This window comes from Dermochelys coriacea, chromosome 10 (assembly GCF_009764565.3).
Source record: "Dermochelys coriacea isolate rDerCor1 chromosome 10, rDerCor1.pri.v4, whole genome shotgun sequence".
NCBI classification, from domain to species: domain Eukaryota; kingdom Metazoa; phylum Chordata; order Testudines; family Dermochelyidae; genus Dermochelys; species Dermochelys coriacea.
In genome coordinates, this window is record NC_050077.1 from 84,968,531 (window position 1) to 84,974,709 (window position 6,179).

At 49.6% G+C, this 6,179-nt stretch overlaps 1 protein-coding gene across 2 annotated transcripts in view; it reads right to left on the bottom strand.

Moving 5' to 3' along the window:
• Positions 1-2,205, bottom strand: part of BLM (BLM RecQ like helicase) — a 49,774-nt gene extending 47,569 nt beyond the window's left edge. Inside the window, exon 1 of one of the 2 annotated variants that reach the window (XM_038420165.2) lies at positions 2,082-2,205. The gene's annotated coding sequence lies outside the window, so the exon portion shown is untranslated. Of the gene's footprint in view, positions 1-2,011 lie in introns of both variants that reach the window. The other variant, XM_038420166.2, reaches the window with a different exon arrangement.
• Between the last annotated feature and the right edge of the window lie 3,974 nt (positions 2,206-6,179).

Consider the following 6,179-nt stretch of genomic DNA (forward strand, 5'->3'; position numbering starts at 1 on the left):
TGTCCAGTTTTGGGCCCCACACTACAAGAAGGATGTGGATAAATTGGAAAGAGTACAGCGAAGGGCAACAAAAATGATTAGGGGTCTAGAGCACATGACTTACGAGGAGAGGCTGAGGGAGCTGGGATTGTTTAGTCTGCAGAAGAGAAGAATGAGGGGGGATTTGATAGCTGCTTTCAACTACCTGAAAGGGGGTTTCAAAGAGGATGGCTCTAGACTGTTCTCAATGGTAGCAGATGACAGAACCAGGAGTAATGGTCTCAAGTTGCAATGGGGGAGGTTTAGATTGGATATTAGGAAAAACTTTTTCACTAAGAGGGTGGTGAAACACTGGAATGCGTTACCTAGGGAGGTGGTAGAATCTCCTTCCTTAGAGGTTTTTAAGGTCAGGCTTGACAAAGCCCTGGCTGGGATGATTTAACTGGGACTTGGTCCTGCTTTGAGCAGGGGGTTGGACTAGATGACCTTCTGGGGTCCCTTCCAACCCTGATATTCTATGATTCTATGATTCTATGATTCAGGTACTGTAGCACCTCTTATGTGGAAATGTCATCACCACCAATTGGCTCAAGTAATGGTGCAGCTTAAACCTGAGAACATGAATTAATATGAACTAGATTAAAAAACGGAAACCCTTATCAGTCAGTCTTAAACCATTATTGGTAGTGGCTGAATCAAGAGGGTACCAGAATACAAAAGTGCAACTGTCATCACACCAGAATATTATGGACCGTTCAGAGTGGCATACTCAAGAGGACTTGGAACAGCATGCATAATAATATCTCTCAAAGTTAGGGTTATGCAGCAAATGCTAGTGGGAGAGCGAGCAAATGCTACGATTACTGAAAATTCAGGTAGATTAACAGAAAATTCCTGTGATGTTTGATTTCAGAGTAGCAGCCGTGTTAGTCTGTATCTGTAAAAAGCAAAGGAGGACTTGTGGCACCTTAGAGACTAACGAATTTATTTGAGCATAAGCTTTCGTGAGCTACAGCATCCGATGAAGTGAGCTGTAGCTTATGCTCAAATAAATTTGTTAGTCTCCAAGGTGCCACAAGTCTTCCTTTTCTTTTTGTGATGTTTGAGGACTTGTCTATCTTAAAAGACTATCAAAAGTTTGAACATGAACTGAGCCAGATAACAAAGAGGGCCACCGCGTGGTATTTTGCAGAAAGGAGGGCAAATCGCATTCTGCAGGGTCAGCGAAATGCCATTGGATTCCGAGTCTGACAGGTTTCAGAGTAGCAGCCGTGTCAGTCTGTATTCGCAGAAAGAAAAGAGTAATTGTGGCACCTTAGAGACTAACACATTTATTTGAGCATAAGCTTTTGTGAGCTACAGCTCACTTCATCGGATGCATTCCTGATGATGAAGTGAGCTGTAGCTCACGAAAGCTTATGCTCAAATAAATTTGTTGGTCTCTAAGGTGCCACAAGTCCTCCTTTTCTTTTTGAGTCTGACATGTTGCCCTAAACTGCTGTTCTGTGGTGACGCGCGCTGGCAAACCGCTGCCATGTTTCACCCCAAGGATCCTGTCAGCCTAGCAGCCACTGAAGCCATTCTTGTGAGACTGGGGGCTTTGGAGCCTTGTGAGACTCGGGGCTTTGGGATCCTTCAGGGCAGCCACAGCAGAGCCTCTGGGGACGCGCTGTTGCAGTTAGGCGGAAGCTTTGTGGCCTTCTCCTCCAGAGCGGCCGGACACGTCCCCGCCCCATTCGGCGGCTCTGAGGTGGGGCTCCTGCCGCGGCCTGCTCCCTGAGCGCCTCTCCCCGTAGGCCAGGTGGGGGCCACCGCCAAGGTGCTGGGGCATTGCACGGCTCTGGCCCTCAAGAGACAGGCCTGGGGCCGTTTCCAGGGGTAGCCTCCCGCTCCCCCAGGGGCCCTCCGAGCCAGCTAGGGCGAGGCGGAGGAGCAGGCTCGAGGGGGCCCCGGCCGGCCGGAGCCGCGGCCACCGACCGTGCCTGTGTTAGCGCCGGACCCTTCCCCGGCCCCGGCCCCGCTGCCCCCTCACCTGTCCCAGCCGCGCGGCCCGGGCTGGGCCCCCGCGCGCCCCGCTCCCTTCGCATTTGGCGCCAACCCACCTCCGCGGAGTGCGGCTTCCCCATTGGCTGCAGGACTCGGGGGGAAGTGACGACAGAACGTTTCCGTCCCTGCCCCCCCGGGCCGCGGCCAGCGTCGCCTTAGGGGTGTGCGGGGTCAGCGCAGACCGGCTGGGCGTTCTGGGTGATTCCATTCCAGGGGGAGGGGGAGCATAAGTTTGGGGCCATTCCATTCTGGAGTGGAGGGGAGGGGAGGCTAACTAATTTCAAGACTTGGACTAACAAATTTATTAGCTGTAGCTCACGAAAGCTTATGCTCTAATAAATTTGTTAGTCTCTAAGGTGCTACAAGTACTGCTTTTCTTTTTGCGAAGACTTGGACTGTCCGTTCTAGCGCCACTTCAGGGCGAACTTATTCTGGACATGGGGGTGGGTCAGGATCGCTCCATTCTGCAGCTGGCGGGGGGGGGGTCAGGATCATGTGTGACAGGTTTCAGAGTAGCAGCCGTGTTAGTCTGTATTCGCAAAAAGAAAAGGAGTACTTGTGGCACCTTAGAGACTAGCAAATTTATTAGAGCATAAGCTCTAATATAGAGCATAAGATCATGTGTGAGGATCACTCCATTCTGCAACTGGGGGGGCGTTTGGTCAGGATCGCTCCATTCTGCAGCTGGCCGGGGTGGTGGTGGTGTCAGGATCACTCCATTCTGCAACTGGCGGGGGGGGGGGGTCAGGATCATGTGTGACAGGTTTCAGAGTAGCAGCCGTGTTAGTCTGTATTCGCAAAAAGAAAAGGAGTACTTGTGGCACCTTAGAGACTAACACATTTATTAGAGCATAAGTTCTAATATAGAGCATAAGATCATGTGTGAGGATCACTCCATTCTGCAACTGGGGGGGGCGTTTGGTCAGGATCACTCCATTCTGCAACTGAGGGGGCGTTTGGTGGTGTCAGGATCACTCCATTCTGCAGTTGGCGGGGGGGGGTCAGGATCACTCCATTCTGCAGCTAGCGGGGGGGTGTGTCAGGATCACTCCATTCTGCAGTTGGTGGGGGGGTCAGGATCACTCCATTCTGCAGGTGGTGGGGGGTTCTGGACCACATCATTCTGGGTGGTGGTGTTTGGTGGCTATTCCATATTCCCCACCCTGACAACCCCCCTGGAACGGGTATGCAGCCCCTCCCCCGTCTGTGGCATTGCCCTTCCTGCCAGCCTGGCGGTTTGCTGTTGGGGCGTCACGGGGTGAACGGGGCTCAGCCTCGATCGGCAGGGCCTGCTCAGAGGGCAGTGCTGAGCCCGTTACGGCCGGAGTCGTGACCTAGGCCAGCGCCCTGCTGACTCGTTATCCGTGGGGAGGATAACGAGCGCCTGGGTGGTGTCACTTAGCCTGGGCTGCGATACAGCAGAGCGTCCCCAGCCCCCCACCCTTCAGCTTAACAGGAAACCTTCCCCCCCCCCCCCAGTTCCCCACCTGCAGCGTTTGTCCAGGCCCCAGTTGGACACCAACCCGGCCAGACACTGCCCCTGTGCACCCCGTCCCTGCATGGCGCCGAGCACCCTGCTCTCCCCACGCTGACGCGCAGCAAGGGTGCACGGTGAAGCCTGGCCTTGGAGAGCTCTGAGTCGGCTCTGGCATATACCAGAAGCTGTGCAGACTCAAAAGACAGGGGCTGCAGAGGTAACACAAAGCCACTTTTGTGACACCTCAATCTCTGTCCCAGGTGCAGGAACAGACAGGATATGATTCATATCTGACACAGATGGAGTGGAGTGTTTGTGGGAAACTGAGCACTAGGTTTAGGGATATAGGGCTTGTCAGACCAGATTGGCCCAGGGTCCCTCTAGTCCAGTGTCCTGCCTCTTGACAGTGCCCAGCACAAGCTGCTTCAGAGAAAGGTGCAATAACCTCTTAGTGGACAAAGAGAGGAAGTTTCTCTCTAGCCCTGGGCAGTTGGGCAATTTCAAACAAATAAGGACAATTCAGAAAAGCAGCCAAAATCTTTTGGAATTGTTAATTCTCTTCACAAAGGAAGCCTGCTATACCAAATACAAAGGCATGACATCCAGTACAATGGGAAATGTCAGATAAATTATATACACAAACACAGATATATATATTATCTGAAAAGTGGGGTTCTCATCAGGTAACTGACTGTAATTTCCATGGCTTGGGTCAAGCTCTGCCTTTTAATGTGCAGATGTGGCTCCCTGGACATACGGATTTTACAAATTTGATTTATGTACAAAACTGATTATTTTTATGTTTTTAAATATTTTTATTATTTATATACAAAACTGATTTATGTACAAAACTGAAGCTCAGAATCTCTACTTTCCACATAGAGCCACAAAGCAACTCAGCCATAAAAATGGTTGGGAAATGTTCAGCTAGAGACTATTTTAAAACTTTCCATAGTCGCAAACTATTTCGAAGACTAAACCTGCAGCTGCCTGAATACTCACAAATAACTAATAATATGACCCAAATTGATCATGCCCTAAACAATGGCTGATGGCATGTAAGGCTTCCGATTCAGAAATAACAGTAGCACAAAGCTGCTTGGTTTATTCATTAAATTATTTGCAAATCTCCTTTCGTCCTAGTCTGACAGCTCTGCCTCAGACTCTGGAACTCAAATTCAGCCCTGGCATAACCTGGATGGGAACTGCATCTGTTTCCACCAGACCAGAGAGATTGTGTAATTTGCCTGAGGTCACACAGGAAGTCTGTGGTAGCCCAAAGGATAAAATCTGAATTTCTCAACTGTCATTTCTGTGATTTAACTACAAAACCATCTTTCCCATCTTCATTGGCATATTTCTATTCTCAAAGCAGATAAACTCAAGTAATAGGGAAAGCCTGAATTTGGAGACTTTACATATTTTTCCACATCTGACACATTGTCTCTGTGATTAACTGTTTTGCTAAACACTGTGCTAACAAGCCCCTTAGCTGATAAATAACCTCCTAATTGTCATCACTATAGCTTCTCACATCACCCTTTGTGTTTCTTTGAAAGAGCACTTTGTAGACCACCTAGCATTAAATTTGCATGGCAGCAGCTCAAAAACATTGTGCTATCCAATTTTTAAACAAAAGCAATTATGAAAACATTACAGCTGCACTCCTTTGCATCACTAGTGTTTTGTTTGCGGTTGGTGAATAAAGGACATCATTATGCTGAAAGCGTGATTTATCATGAATTGCTGCACTAAGGCTCTGACAACCACCTGAGATTTCACAGAAAGGAAAGCCATTAGGATTCTTTCTGGTGTACCAGTGAGACAGTCATTCATGGGACCCATAGTGGCACTCAGAAGGTTGCTGTTCAGAACTGGCTTTTAGGGGACTTCAAAGGAATTCATGTCTAATACACTATATGGCACAATTTTCAACACCCAGCAAACCCTAATTTTCCTGGGGGGAGTTTGGCAGAGACTGGAGGAAAGGGGCAGAAAGTGTCCACATCCCAACCTGAATCCCGGTTGTGGAGCTGGCACATGACCATTATGTGACTGCTATTGCAGCCTCTCAGCTGTTCTAGGGGCTGTGCTCCTGTGTCCCCTTGTTGGGGCTATGGGCAGCAGTCAAGCCTGCTGATTAAACATTTGCCTTCCCCAGTTTGCCCCAAGATTTTCTCTGCATTACAGCAGTCACCAGAGATCTGCTCTAGAGCGCATACAGCCTGTGTGGCCTTCTCTGCCCACCCTCAGCAGATGACAGAACGAGGAGTAATGGTCTCAAGTTGCAATGGGGGAGGTTTAGATTGGATATTAGGAAAAACTTTTTCACTAAGAGGGTGGTGAAACACTGGAATGCGTTACCTAGGGAGGTGGTAGAATCTCCTTCCTTAGAGGTTTTTAAGGTCAGGCTTGACAAAGCCCTGGCTAGGATGATTTAACTGGGACTTGGTCCTGCTTTGAGCAGGGGGTTGGACTAGATGACCTTCTGGGGTCCCTTCCAACCCTGATATTCTATGATTCTATGATTCTATGATTCAGCCTCTCTGCAATCAGTTCCTATGTCTACTGCCACAGCAGCCCCTGGCTGCCAGGAAAAGCAATTGCCGGGCATCCTGCTCGGGCCCCACAGCTCCAGACTGGGACATGCATCCTGTGAGGGACTGGAGCATGCTCA